The 16,116-nt window shown below is 36.2% G+C and overlaps 1 pseudogene; it reads right to left on the bottom strand.

Annotated features, from left to right (window-relative positions):
* Positions 1 to 2,041: 2,041 nt before the first annotated feature.
* LOC130749623 ((-)-germacrene D synthase-like) overlaps positions 2,042 to 16,116 on the bottom strand; it is a 32,811-nt pseudogene continuing 18,736 nt past the window's right edge.

Here is a 16,116-nt window from a genome sequence, read left to right as displayed (position 1 = left end):
CGCAAATCCTAAAGGAAAAGGTTTCTGGAATCCACCAGAAAGTAAGGGTTAGCAAGCACTAAACCCTAAAAAGATAACTCTGGAATCCACCAGAAAGTCTAGAATCCACCAGTAAAGAGAGAGAAATCTCAAATTTGATTACAATAATAAACTGAAATAGGCTATGTCTTACAAGTGCTTAAATAGGAGAAGAAAACATCCTAACAGAAAAATAAATAATATCCTAAAAGGTCCTAATTGAAAATAAAAGATCCTAATTGAAAATAGATAAGTTCCTAACAAAAAATAAATAAGATCCTAAAAGATAATATTTGAAAATAAAAGATCCTAAATGAAAATAATAAAATCCTAATAAAATTCTTAAATGATATTCTGCGGGCCCGCGATGGATTCAGATGGGCTTAATCAGGAAATCTAACCGGACTCATCCGTCGTCGAAGCTCGCATCCAACCGCGCTACATCAGATACCGTTTTCCTTATGTATCTCCTATCTCATCTTTGATAGGAATTGTCAATTGATTACTTATGAATTTGTTAGAGAAGTTGTCACTGTACGTTGATTGTCCCATTTCTATAGTAGTTGTGGTTTATCTTGGGTTTAAGTATGTTTTTATTGGTTGGGTCTCAATGCAGGTATCGAGCGGTTACACATGTTGTTGATTGAACTTGAATCCGTTTTTCGATTTTAGTTGAGATCTTTCTTAAGGGGTTAGGCAGACTTTGAGGTTTTGCTAGGTATTGTAGCACACTCCTGTGCGTGTGTGAGGCTTTTAAACCCCCTTTAGGTGGCTTTTCTGCTATAGTGATTGAGTTTTATCAGGCTTTGTGAGGGGTTGTTTCTCAACAATTTCATATATATTATATATATTTTGCTTTTAAAAAAAAAAGATAATATGCGGGTGGGAGGGGTAGCTCACTTGGTTGAGCTAATGGTAGAAATAGGTGATGTAGATTGAGGTCCAGGGTTCAAAACCCTGATGAGGAGCATTTGTAATTAGTAACAACTAACCACTAACATTTACCTATAAAAAATGATTTCCATTTTTGAAACTTAGTAATTGTAGTGCTATTGCTCACCATTGAAATTGGAATTTGGCTTATTATATATGGAAAAAAGAGAATTTGAATTTTATGCAATCATGTTATTGAATCGGAACTCATGTACCAAATTTGTTAGGCAGTTTCAACATGTTGCTGGGCAGTGTAGAGCAACAAAAATACTGGTTTTTTTTGAAACTTTGGGTGATTGTAATTTGGCACTCGCGAAATGTTGTGGTCTTTAAAGGAGAATGATTTGATGAGAGAAAGTTTTTTAAGGGATCCAACACAAGTCTTGGCTTTAGCTCAAAGCAAACTCTAGCTTCTCCTTTTCAGTGTTCGAATGGCTCAATGAGCCTACTATATGTTTAATTCATGTGTAATTCTATCTGTTAGTTTTTATTTTCTGTTATTCTGTTACCTATCTATGTATTATTGGGTTGGTACCCCTTTACCACAATAATATATGTTTTTTGCTGATCAAAAAATAATGTACCAAATTTGTTGTTGGAGCAACGGAAGTGTAATAGTAGAAAGTATAGGAAATAATCTGGAATTTTCTATTTTCATGATATTTCTTGGAGTAGAACTTACTAATGAATAGAGAAGACGAAATGATGCAGGTTATGCATCTACATAAAAGACATTGACCTCTAGCTTCGTTATTCTTAGCTCGTACTCCCTCCGTTTCTATTTAACTGTCACTTTAGGTGGAGTCACACATATTAAGGGTGTAATTAATTTTGTTGATTTTTAAAAAAAGTGAGGATTGTTTTCCTAATTTACCCTTTAAAGTGAGTGTTGTCTCTTCTCATTTGTTGTTCTGTTAAGAGCATTATATGTAAAAACATCATTTATTCTTCAAGGTAGACAGTTAAATAGAAACGAAGCAAGTAACTACTAAGAAATGCATAATTGGATATAAATATAATGTAACTGAATGATGAATATTCATGTTATAAATTAACCATAATTTAACATCCTACTACTCAATGCTTATTGGCTCTACAAGCAGTGCAACCACATATTCTTTTAGCAGTTCCGCATTTATGTGCCTATCCTTAAAGTTTTCCTAGGTAAACTCAGACACTCGCGCCACATTAATAATACATTCAAGCATAGACTTTGGAATGTAGTCTAACTTGAGACACTCTTCATTTACGACCATCCATAAATCTAAGATGTCCTTGTGAACAAACTTATAAGCCTCTTCTTGTGAAATGTCATATTGCTTCATACAACATTCAACTGCTGAAGCAACATGTACTCTTTGCTGCTCAAACTGTAAATATTACATAAAAAAATTAAAAACTTTGTTAGGTTATATGATTTTCAATTTTTATGGAATGGGCGTTGTTAAGGGTATTGATTAATGAGTAAAAAATAAAGATTATTTTTTAAAGAAAAAAGAGATTTTAAAATCATCAAACAAAGCCAACTCATGCCATCATGCCATTGGACTAATTAATAGAGACTTTAATAAAAGTTTATCAATTAAAACAAAAAGTTGAAACAGGAAAGACCTTGTGTGAGGATATGTCATCAAGGAGTCTACCGATACTTGAAACAGCTTCAATGATTGTTGGATAGCTGAAAATCCAATCAAGCATTTCTTTGGTTGATAATTCTCCCAAGCAAAGGAAAGAGGGCAATAGAAGTGGCAAGGTAGAAGATCTAGCTCCATTAGCTTTGTACTCATCATATGTTGGAATATAGCCCTCTTGACACCATTTAGCTTCTATCAAGTAAGCGTGTGCCAAGTTATAAAACTGCAAATAAAACAACAAAGTTATTGGTTAAATAATTATTTAATTGAAAGAAAAAGGACTTGTATACTTTCATATAGTACATACATCTTACAAACACATAGAGTGAGGAAGAAAAAGAAAATAAGAGATAGAAGTTGAGTGTTTGTTAGGTGTCTACACTATTTGTATGCAGAAATATCATTACTATTAAGTTAACGATACAATCTACATCTACTTAACGGGCTGTTTGAAAAGCACTATTCATAAGGGAAATGAAATCCTGACCGTTGATTTCAACTGCTAATCTAAAGGCTATTTTCAAAGTCCTGATTCCAGCTAAGAGCACTATTCATTGCACTATTCATGCATCACTTTCCTCCTTCCCCGTGTTCACCTGTTCAATCAGCCGTACCACCTTCCATGACTCTACTCTACTCTCATCATTCACTTTCTCACTGTTCGAATTAATTGGAAGGTCAGAGGAGAAAGTAAGTAGAGGAAGCTTGCATCAACTAGAGTATAAAGCAGAATAGAAGGTGATGAGAAAGTAGAAGGAGAAGTAGAGGCAAACTTGCATCAACAAGCAGGAGAAAGGGAGCATTAAAGAGGTGAGCATTTAGCATACATCTTATAGCAATATTAATAAAATCCAAATTTTACATAAAAAATCAAACTTTACAGTAAAAAATCGTTCTTTTACACTGAATATTGAAATTTACATGAAAAAAAAAAATCCATCTTCAGTGGCTTGCAAGTCTAGTTTGGTTGACAGGGAGATGATCTGGAAGGGAGAGGAGAGGGATTCAGTTAGTGCAAATTTTAAACAAACAAAATCAAGTAAAAATTTGATTTTTACATACCTCAAAGCCTTAAATGTCCGATCCAGGTGCTTCTTCCCTCGGATTTTGGTGAAAAAATCGTTGCTTGGATAGCAACGAGCCTTGCATGCATCAAATCGTTTTAAAAATCTCCGATCCAGGTGCTTCTTGACTCGGTTTTGGAGAAAAATGAGGGTTTTCGATCGGCAGGGGGCGAAAGTTAGGTTTTTGGATCGGTTGGGGGCGAAAATGAGGGAAGAAGAATCGGGTTTGAAGAACAGTATAAGAAGAGGAAAAAAGAAGGGGAAGAGAGGATGAGGGGGAGAACGGGAAGATGAGAAGGAGAAAGGGAGGAAGAAGAAGTGAGAAGAGAGGAGAAGAGAGGAGGACGAAGACGTTTCAGAGAGAATGAGAGATGAGAGGTGGGCGGCTAGGGTTTTTGGGGTGAGAAAGAGTGGAATGAACTTTATATAGTGGGTGACCTGCTGGGCAGGTCATCCAACTGTTTTTGACCGGTTCCAGACCGGTTTTGACCGGCTGGAGCCGGTTTTTTTTAAGTTTTGACCGGTTTTCTCTCTTTTTTCAGCATTTATTATTTTAAATATTAAGTAAAATTAATTTTGTATAAATAATCTTTAAATTAATTTTTACTTATTATTTGATTTCTATTTTTAAAAACTGTTTTCTGATTTATAAAATTTAAAAACAAAAAAACTTGTTTGATAGGTTGTTGTTTATTTATTGATTAAAAAACAGTTTCCAATTTTCTTGTTTTTAAAACAGAAAAACAAGAACAACTAAAACTTGTTTTTGTTTTTTAGAACTATTTTTTATTTTGAGAACAAGTAAAACACGGAGAACAACATGTTCTCTTTTCTCTCATTAATGGCATTAGTGTAATTAGAAGGAATTAGAATAATAGGGTTTTTAAACATAAGCAAAGCAACCCCCTGCTCCATTTTCTCAGCCGCATACAGCATACTGCTCTCTTTCTTTTGCTTTTCTCTATCAAGTTTATGTTGCCCAGTTTCTTTCTTACCTCCAGCAATTCAGATTTTTTTTGTTTTTATCACCGCTTTTTTATTTAATGAAATCATCTCTCAAATCAATAAACAATGTATTTCGAATACATACTTACGCTTTGATGTTCGATTCTCCGGTGAACCTGGCCATCACTACCAATTACAGTTCTTGAACGTGAATGATAATGAGATACTAGAAATCATCATTTTTAAATATATTATAAATACTTGTATCAAAAATATCAAATGGGTGCGATGCCTTCGTTTTGAAAGGCTATTTCATTACTTGGATAAATAATTTGAAGAATGACTTCATAATAAAATATTAGTTTGATTCCATAAATTGAAATCAATAATTTTAACATGTAACCAAATGAGTTTTCCATTTTTTGTTTCCAAACCATGTTTTGAGAATAAATTTATCAAACAACTTTTTTTGTTTTTATATTTCCAAAATTGTTTTCAAAATCATTTTTACCAAACAAGTTTTTTTATTTTTTTAATCTGAAAAGTAGTTCTTAAAAAAAATGTTCAAAAATAGTTTTAAAAACAATTAAAATGAAAACACAATCAAACAGGCCCTAAAATTTGTGCGAGTATTTCGAAGGAAGCAAGCTTGGAAAATTTAAGTATTAATTGCCTCTTCTTTTTTCTTTAGACGTTCTTATATTTGAATTTAGTTTTTGTAAGCATATTTGAATTTAGTACATAAGTTTGTTATTTTTTATAAATTCATTTTGCTATAATTAATTACTTTCATATTAATCTTCTTTATCATTTTTATGTTGATCATATGTAAAAATTGTGTAATTTACTTTTTATGGCTATGTTTGGTATGTTATTTTAGTTAACTCATAACTTTTTTTCACTAGCTTGAAACTAATTTGACTAGCTTAAAACTTCTAGAAAATTTTCTTATAAAGGAGCTTATTCCAATAGCTGATAGGTTTTTTAATAATGATTTAAGCTTAAAGTTTGTTGTATTTTTTTATTATGATTTCTTTATAACAAATTATAATTATTTTTGTTTAAAATAATGGCCATTCAAGTGTGAATATAATTTTTTTAAAATATTTTATTAATTTAGACAAATATAAGTTTATTTTATTAGATTATAATATTGATTTATTTGTGTTATTTTATTTAAGTTAGTAAAATTTAAAAGTACGACAATGAATAAAAAGTTAGTATTATATTTTTTTAGTGATTGTTTTATTTCAATTAAAAGAAAAAATTTAAAGCGTTTATTAGTTTTATATGATATACTAGGATTATAGAACCTGATCCATAGAACCATATTATTTAGCTTTGGAATTCAATATGAAGTGAAAGTTAGGGTTTTTTTTGAATGTTAGCCGAAGTGATAGGACTAATTTGGCGTAGGGGATCAGAAGGGTTAAGTGTGAATGGTACAGGGTTCGAATGCAATTCCAAGCTAGCTATTGCACTAACCGTGATGGACGGATGCTTTTTACCTATTATTGATCGAAGCATTGGGATCAATTTAATCTATAATGTGTTATATAATAGTGGGTAAGCACAACTATGAAGATTGTGAATGAACCATATTTTTGCTTCCTTTCATTTATTTATGATCTTCATTTTTATTGTTTCAGTTTTAATGTTTTATGACCAAGTGGGTAATGTTGACTGTTTGCTAATGTAAGTAGGCAGAAAAGGAAAATATTAGTTTATAAACATTTTATTAAGTGTTGTTTATAACCTCAAATTTTGAATTTTCTTATAGAATGGTTGGCCATGTATTTTAGTATCGTGCTCAAATTTTTTGAACTAAGATGCATAATTTCTTCCTAATAGATTTTTTTCTCTATTTTTTTCTCCACCTGACATTATCTTAACAAACAGTTTGCTGAACTGAAGCTTTTTCTGTGAACATTAAACCCTAATACTAGAGTCAAATCAACCACAAAGAGAAAAGAATGAGGCAACAATGGTTTTCAATTTCCGGAAGAACAACTCAATGTTTTGTTAATCTTTTTATGCCAACAAGAATTATTTGCTCTCTTAGCAATAGAGCATACCCTCAATTCATATTCCATCTTATTTATTTATATTTGTTTTCACTCTTTTTAGAGGCATCTCAAAGGAATGTGTCGTAAAAGATAGTGGAAGAGAAATTGTACTGAAGTTTATAAATCAGAATTGTTGGGTGAAGAACAATGAGGTTTTGGAGCAACCAAGGAATTGTCACTACCTTGCCATCTTCAATATGCAATTTTGGATGTGGGTGCATAAGAGCCCACGTGTTCTCGAGCTTGACAAAAGTCAGGTGGGTTGCTAAAGGAGTGTTTGCTCCATTGATACTCAGTACTGATGTGAGGTATTGTGACATATATATTGGCTAAACCTATGTGGCAGTATGAACCCATAAAAATAGTGCAGAATAGTGTTTAAGAAACTAAAATAAGGAACTTGGGTTGGAGATGCTTTCTTTTGAGTCTTTTCTTAGGGGTGGGTGTAGTTTTCTTAATATATGTTAAAATATTAAAAATTATTGGTATATTGGTTAATTTATTCACCTTAATAAATTATTCAACTAAATATGTATAATTGTATATTGTCTTTTCCTTGCATCTGTGCATCACACACGTATGTAAAAACTTCAAATGTCCATATATTTTATATACTATATACACTAAAGTTAATAATTAGTTTAACATCACCAATGTTTCGATAAAGTTAATGGTGTATAAATAAATTTGTTAATTTGATAAATCATTGAATTAAAAATCATAACACACAGAATCGCTCGTCCGTGCATCGCACGGCAACGGGACATAATCCTAGTTAAAACTACATTGATCACTCATAGAATATAGGAACAAAAAACCTACTTCTTGTTTAATATATGGACACACCAAACTCGTTTTTCCATCCTCTGTAGTAATCATCTCTATTTCATCCAATAGTTCCACAATTGCAATATTGAATACTGCTTTCATGCACTCTGGAAGAGATTGAATGACACTAATATCCCATCTGAAATTCAGAATCAATAGAGAATTATGGTGAAAATTTGTTGAATAAAAATATTCAATTTGGAGGAAAATATTAATAAATTTAAAGGCATAAGTATATTAACATTTTTCAAATCAACCTTTGGATTGCCTGCGTAAAGAGTTCAAGTTCATCAACTGTGCCATATGAATCATAAGTATCATCTACAAGAGAAGCACATGAAACCATTTTACCCACGATCCTTCTTGCAGTGCTATATTTAGGCTCATACGACATGGCTAATGGCCAAACATAACCCTCAATCACTCTCTCCCTAGCGTAAGGGACCTTTGTCGCAAACTCTGATTTTTTCCAGCACCTCGTGATACTGCCAACTTCTTTTTGATGCAATTTTTGTAGCATATTGAAATCTAATTTTGCAAAGGTTAGAAGGACTTTGCTATGCGAAGGATTTTCTTCATAGAAAGACATGTAAAATCTTGATTCTATCCTAGGAAGTCCCTTGTGAATAGGTCTTTTTAAGCAATTACTTATTTGAGCAGCAAGAGATGGACTCAATTTATCAGTCATGGAATTCAGATGAGTGTAAGTGAACTCAAGTGCTTCATCAAGTATATCTTCTCCTCGAACCCTTAATTGTGTGGCTTCGTACAAGCTCCACATTCCTAGAACATCTTGGGCAACTTCTTCATTGAAGTTTCCTTCCTTGTTCTTGAATTGTTCAAATATATCTGTAAAAATAAGATCTGAGATTTTAAAGAGATTCTTGAGAGTCGTTAGTGTATAATACACACTTATAATATATATTAGGTAGTTAGTTTAGTATCACAATATGCTTGTGTAAGATCAAGTTTTGATCTAGTAGTACAACTCTATGTTTTGATGATTACAAGTTAACCATTTGAGTATGAACAATTATGGTACTCTAACGTGTTTTTCTGAGTGTGCTATTTACAGGCTCTGACCTCAATTCAATCTCACACAAATCAGAAGCACTGTGCTTAAAGAGTGACCTAAGCAACGCTTTCGCATTGTCCATGTTCAGTCTGAACAGTGGAAAAGCTTCAGAAGATCTGAAGTAAATCAAGCTCTGATAAGGACTCAGCTCACTAGAAGTTCTGAAGATCCAGAAGTTTTGATAACCAAGAAACTCTGAAGGTTCAGATGTTCTGATGGTGTAGAAGACTCTGAAGATCCAGAAGCTGAATAGTGAAAACTCTGATGTCCAGAAGCAAGAAACTCTGAAGACACTGTACTTCCCTCTGAGTTCAGAATCAGAAGATACAACGCCCAGAGGATCTGTGCTTTCCCTCTGACTCTGATCAACCGGCTCCACAAGTTCCAAGATGAAGCATTCCCCTGATCAGAAGTCTCCTAGGTTTAAAGGTCAAGTCGCTATCCAAGTACAAAAACATATGTACTATCCTGACGACCTACCTAACGTTCTCAGCCACAGCAGAAGCTGGAATTTCCAGAACTGCCCTCCAACGGTAGCATTTCCATGCAGCGTTCAAACCTTAATCCTTGGAGTATAAATAGAGGCTGAAGATTGAAAGATGCGGTTGGAAGAATTACACACTCGCAAGCTATATTCAAAAACCTTCAAGCATTCTTTCATCTGAATTCATTGTGTTTACTATTAGCTTTTCAGAAGCAAATTTCTTGTAAACATTCTTTGTTAAACAGTTTGTTTAGTTACCTTTAGGAGATCAAGGTTGATCGGATCCTAGAGAAGACTAAGAGAGTGAATCTTAGTGTGAGCTAAGTCAGTGTAATTGTTAGTCACTTGTAGGTTTCAAGTGCAGTTGTAACACTTTACCTGATTAGTGGATTGCCTTCATTCTAAGAAGGAAGAAATCACCTTGACGGGTGGACTGGATTAGCTTGAGGGATTTATCAAGTGAACCAGGATAAAAATCCTTGTGTGCTTTTCTATCTCTTATCTTTAGCACTTAAGTCTCGAAAGATTTGTTAAAATCTTTAAGGTGGAAGTTTTTATTTGAAAACGTTATTCAAACCCCCCCCCCCTTTCTACCGTTTTTCATACCTTCAATTGGTATCAGAGCGCAAGTTCTGATTACCACACCTAACAGTGTTCAGTGATCCGGGCCGGTGTGAAAAACAATGGCTACCACCAGTGAAACTCAAAGAGATGGTTACAATGCAAAGCCTCCCATGTTCGACGGTCAAAGATTCGAATATTGGAAAGATAGACTTGAAAGTTTCTTTCTGGGTTTTGATGCAGATCTCTGGGATATTATTGTGGATGGCTATGAGCGTCCAGTTGATGCAGAAGGCAAGAAGATCCCAAGGTCAGAGATGACTGCAGATCAAAAGAAGCTGTACTCACAACATCACAAAGCTAGAGCAATTCTTCTAAGTGCTATTTCCTACGAAGAGTACCAGAAGATTACAGATCGTGAGTATGCAAAAGGCATTTTTGAATCTCTGAAGATGTCTCATGAAGGAAACAAGAAAGTCAAAGAATCAAAGGCGTTGTCTTTGATCCAAAAGTATGAATCCTTCGTCATGGAGCCAAACGAGTCCATTGAAGAAATGTTTTCCAGATTTCAGTTGCTTGTAGCTGGAATACGACCTCTCAACAAGAGCTACACAACTAAAGATCATGTCATAAGGGTCATCAGATGTCTTCCTGAAAGCTGGATGCCCTTGGTGACTTCAATAGAGCTCACAAGAGATGTTGAGCATATGAGTTTAGAAGAACTCATCAGCATACTGAAGTGCCATGAGCTGAAGCGCTCAGAGATGCAGGATCTGAGGAAGAAGTCAATAGCCTTAAAATCCAAGTCTAAGAAGGCTAAAGCAGAGAAGTCAAAAGCTCTTCAAGCTGAAGAAGAAGAATCTGAAGAAGCATCAGAAGATTCTGATGAAGATGAGCTGACTCTGATCTCTAAAAGACTCAACCGAATCTGGAAGCATAGGCAGAGCAAGTACAAAGGCTCTGGAAAGGCCAAAGGAAAGTCTGAATCCTCAGGTCAGAAGAAGTCCTCACTTAAGGAAGTCACATGCTTTGAGTGCAAAGAATCTGGGCACTACAAAAGTGACTGTCCAAAATTGAAGAAGGACAAGAAGCCAAAGAAGCACTTCAAGACCAAGAAAAGTCTGATGGTGACTTTTGATGAATCAGAGTCAGAGGATGTTGACTCTGATGGTGAAGTCCAAGGACTCATGGCCATTGTCAAAGACAAAGGAGCAAAGTCAAAGGAAGCTGTTGACTCTGACTCAGAATCAGAAGGAGATCCTAATTCAGACGATGAAAATGAGGTATTCGCTTCTTTCTCTACCTCTGAACTGAAACATGCTTTGTCTGATATTATGAATAAGTATAACTCTTTTGTTGTCTAAGCATAAGAAGCTGAAAAAGGACTTATCTGCTGTTTCTAAAACTCCTTCTGAACATGAGAAAATCATATCTGATTTGAAAAATGATAACCATGCTTTAGTTAATTCTAACTCTGTGCTTAAGAATCAAATTGCTAAGTTAGAAGAAGTTATTGTCTGCGATGCCTCTGATAGTAAGCATGAATATAAGTATGAAAAATCCTTTCAAAGATTCCTGGATAAAAGCGTAGATAGAAGCTTGATGGCTTCATTGATCTATGGCGTGAGCAGAAATGGAATGCATGGCATTGGGTATTCTAAATCAATTAGAAATGAACCCTCTGTGCCTAAAGCTAAATCTTTGTATGAATGCTTTGTTCCCTCTGGTACCATATTGCCTGATCCTTTACCTGCTGAAGTTGCTAAACCTCCTCTTAAAAAGGGATCTTTCTCTATGTCTAAATATCATGTAAAAATTCCTTTACATTATCATGTTGAGAAACCCAAGGTGATCAGAACCTCTGGGGTAACTAACAAGAGAGGACCCAGAAAGTGGGTACCTAAGGATAAGATTATCTATGTTGCAGATATCCTTGATAGCTCCACTGAAACACCAGTCATGGTATCTGGACAGTGGATGCTCGCGTCACATGACGGAAGAAAGGCGTATGTTCCAAGAGCTAAAACTTAAGCCTGGAGGTGAAGTTGGCTTTGGTGGCAACGAAAAGGGTAAAATTGTTGGTACTGGTACTATTTGTGTAGATAGTAGTCCATGCATTGATAATGTGTTATTGGTAGACGGCTTAACTCATAACTTATTGTCTATGAGTCAATTAGCTGACAAGGGTTATGATGTTATCTTTAATCAAAAGTCCTGCCGGGCTGTAAGTCAGATCGATGGCTCTGTTCTGTTTAACAGCAAGAGGAAGAACAACATATATAAGATCAGATTATCTGAGTTGGAGGCTCAGAATGTGAAGTGCCTTCTGTCTGTTAATGAAGAGCAATGGGAATGGCATAGACGGTTAGGGCATGCCAGTATGAGAAAGATTTCTCAGCTTAGCAAGCTAAACCTTGTCAGGGGCTTGCCCACTCTGAAGTTCGCTTCAGACGCTCTTTGTGAAGCATGTCAGAAAGGCAAATTCACAAAAGTCCCTTTCAAGGCAAAGAATGTTGTCTCAACCTCAAGGCCGTTGGAACTTCTGCATATCGACCTTTTTGGACCAGTGAAAACTGAGTCTATAGGTGGCAAGAGATATGGGATGGTCATCGTTGACGACTATAGCCGCTGGACATGGGTAAAGTTTCTAACCCGCAAGGATGAGTCTCATGCTGTGTTCTCTACCTTCATAGCCCAAGTGCAAAACGAGAAGGCTTGTAGGATTGTGCGTGTCAGAAGTGACCATGGTGGAGAGTTTGAGTATGACAAGTTTGAGAGTCTGTTTGATTCCTATGGAATTGCACATGATTTCTCTTGTCCCAGAACTCCTCAACAAAATGGTGTTGTTGAGAGGAAGAACAGAACTCTTTAGGAGATGGCTAGAACCATGCTCCAAGAAACTGGCATGGCTAAGCACTTTTGGGCAGAGGCAGTAAACACAGCGTGTTACATTCAGAACAGAATCTCTGTGAGACCAATTCTGAATAAGACTCCCTATGAATTGTGGAAGAACATAAAACCCAACATTTCTTACTTTCATCCTTTTGGTTGTGTTTGTTATGTTCTTAATACTAAGGATAGATTGCATAAATTTGATGCTAAGTCTTCTAAATGTCTATTACTTGGTTATTCTGAGAGATCTAAAGGTTTTAGATTTTATAATACTGATGCTAAGACTATTGAAGAGTCTATTCATGTTAGATTTGATGATAAGCTTGACTCTGATCAGTCAAAGCTAGTTGAGAAGTTTGCAGATTTAAGCATTAATGTTTCTGACAAAGGCAAAGCTCCAGAGGAAGCTGAGCCAGAGGAAGATGATCCAAAAGAAGAAGCTGGTCCCTCTGATTCACAAACTCTGAAGAAGAGCAGAATCACTGCAGCTCACCCTAAGGAATTGATTCTGGGCAACAAAGACGAACCAGTCAGAACCAGATCAGCCTTCAGACCCTCTGAAGAGACCTTGCTTAGTCTGAAAGGATTGGTGTCCTTAATTGAACCCAAGTCAATTGATGAAGCTCTTCAGGACAAGGACTGGATTCTGGCCATGGAAGAAGAATTGAATCAATTTTCTAAGAATGATGTTTGGAGCTTAGTGAAGAAGCCTGAGAGTGTCCATGTAATTGGAACAAAATGGGTGTTCAGAAACAAGTTGAATGAGAAAGGAGATGTAGTCAGAAACAAGGCAAGGCTAGTTGCTCAAGGCTACAGCCTACAGCCAGCAGGAAGGAATATACTACACAGAAACATTTGCTCTAGTAGCAAGACTAGAAGCAATCAGACTGTTGATCTCTTTCTCAGTGAATCACAACATAATTCTACATCAGATGGATGTTAAGAGTGCCTTCCTAAATGGATATATATTAGAGGAAGTCTACGTTCATCAACCCCCAGGTTTTGAGAATGAAAAGAACCCAGACCATGTGTTCAAGTTGAAGAAATCACTCTATGGTCTGAAGCAAGCTCCCAGAGCATGGTATGAGAGACTCAGCTCATTCCTTCTGGAGAATAAGTTTGTAAGGGGTAAAGTAGATACAACTCTCTTTTGCAAAACTTACAAAGATGATATCTTAATTGTGCAAATTAATGTTGATGATATTATATTTGGTTCTGCTAATCAATCTTTATGCAAAGAATTTTCTGAGATGATGCAGGCTGAATTTGAGATGAGTATGATGGGAGAACTCAAGTACTTTCTGGGAATACAAGTTGATCAAACACCAGAAGGAACATATATCCATCAGAGCAAGTACACTAAAGAACTTCTGAAGAAGTTTAATATGTTGGATTCCACAGTGGCCAAATCTCCAATGCATCCTACATGCATTCTGGAGAAAGAAGATGCAAGTGGTAAAGTATGTCAGAAGCTCTATCGTGGTATGATAGGTTCACTTCTATATTTAACTGCATCTAGGCCAGATATATTATTTAGTGTTCATTTATGTGCTCGTTTCCAATCAGATCCAAGGGAAACCCACTTAACTGCTGTTAAGAGGATTCTAAGGTATCTGAAAGGCACCACTAACCTTGGCTTGATGTATAAGAAAACATCAGAGTATAAGCTTTCAGGTTATTGTGATGCTGATTATGCTGGAGATAGAACAGAGAGAAAAATCACTTCTGGAAATTGTCAATTTCTGGGAAGCAACTTAGTCTCATGGGCAAGCAAGAGGCAATCAACCATTGCACTATCAACTGCAGAGGCAGAATACATCTCATCAGCAATATGCAGCACTCAGATGCTCTGGATGAAACATCAGCTGGAGGATTATCAAATCCTAGAGAGCAATATCCCAATCTATTATGATAACACTGCTGCAATTTCATTGAGTAAGAATCCTATCTTACATTCAAGGGCAAAGCACATTGAGGTAAAGTATCACTTTATTAGAGATTATGTACAGAAGGGCGTACTTCTTCTGAAGTTTGTTGATACTGACCATCAATGGGCAGCTATTTTTACAAAGCCCTTGACAGAGGATAGATTTAATTTCATTCTGAAAAATCTGAATATGGACTTTTGTCCAGCATGAAGATGGATCAGAACCTCTGACTATGATACTTCTTTATCAGAAGATGTCTAGTCCAGAAGGTAACTCTATCAGAGTTTATGTACCCATTGGTGCTGACTCTGAAGCTGAGACAGTAAACGTGTGTCAGTATCTCTGATGCATAGTTCCTTGTGCCCGTGTGACAGTCTGTCATAATGTGTGTTGATGTGCTTTTCTCCTGCGTGTGATATGTGTATTTCCTGTTAATATCTATCTTTAATTTTTAACCGTTGATTTTAAATTGCTTTTTAAATCAACAACGGTTATTTGTCAAAACCCACTATACACACACGTTCTCCTACACTTAAGGTTTTACACTCTCTCTCTTCAGTTTTCAAAAACCTCTCACCCACGATCTCTCTCTCTCTCTATTCATCATCTTCATCTTCAACCCAAACCTTCAACCGACTCCAACAATGGTGAGACAAACCAGAACAGAAGCCGCTGATGCAACCAGGTTCCCTCACATGGTAGTGGGTCAAGCTACAGGTCAAATGGGTCCTGAGAATCCGACTCAAGGTCAAGCGTCGGAGAGGATAATCCCAATCGCAGAACGGGACTGTGCAGTTCACTGCGTGTATGCTCCTGAAGAACTCCAAGTTCTTGAAGAGTGGAGATTCGACCTCGACAATCTTGCTGCAAATAGGTATGACTTGCGTCCTGAAGTTCAAGCTCAGGGATGGGAAGAGTACTTCAACAGGCTCAGAGGACCAATCTATGACAAATTGGTCAAGGAATTCTGGAAGCATGCCGACTGCGATGACACTCAGGTGGTTTCCCACATTGCCGGAAGGAGGATAATCATTACTGAGAAGTCGATTGTGAATCTGCTGGGTACAAAAACTGCAAATGGGTATCGATTTCAACTGACAGAATCGAAGCTGAAACCCAAGACCAAGGATACAACCAACAAGGCTCTGTACACTACAAACCGGGCAAGACTGATTACAAGGTGGTGGATCTTCATCCCAAGCTCAGAATCTGGCACAAGATTCTGCTGCACTGTATCAATCAGAGGCCAAAGGGCAGTTCCCCAGACTACATCAACTTCTGCCAGAAGGCGATGTTATTCTTCATCCAAGACAAGACGAAGATCTGTCTCCCTTTCTTCCTGTTCTCATACCTGAAGGAATGTATCAGGAAATCAAGAACAACTGCCTCCATCAAGTCTGCCATCAAGTATATTCCCTTTGGGAGATTGCTGTCAGATCTCTTCATTGAGAGCAACTTTGTGCAAGATCTGATCAATGCTGGATGCACAGAGGATCTGACCACCATCGTCAGTGATGTCTTCACTGCCAATTCCTTGAAGAAGATGGGTCTGATCAAGAAGAAAATTGCCCTAGCTCATGAAGATACGTCTGCTGAAATCAGGCAACGAAGGGTGCCTCTGAATGATTTCCCTCTGTGGACACAAGCAGACAACCCAGAAGCTATCAGATGCTACGTAGAAGATCTAA

Source organism: Lotus japonicus, chromosome 3 (assembly GCF_012489685.1).
Source record: "Lotus japonicus ecotype B-129 chromosome 3, LjGifu_v1.2".
NCBI classification, from domain to species: domain Eukaryota; kingdom Viridiplantae; phylum Streptophyta; class Magnoliopsida; order Fabales; family Fabaceae; genus Lotus; species Lotus japonicus.
This window is presented reverse-complemented; position numbering and strand designations above follow the sequence as displayed.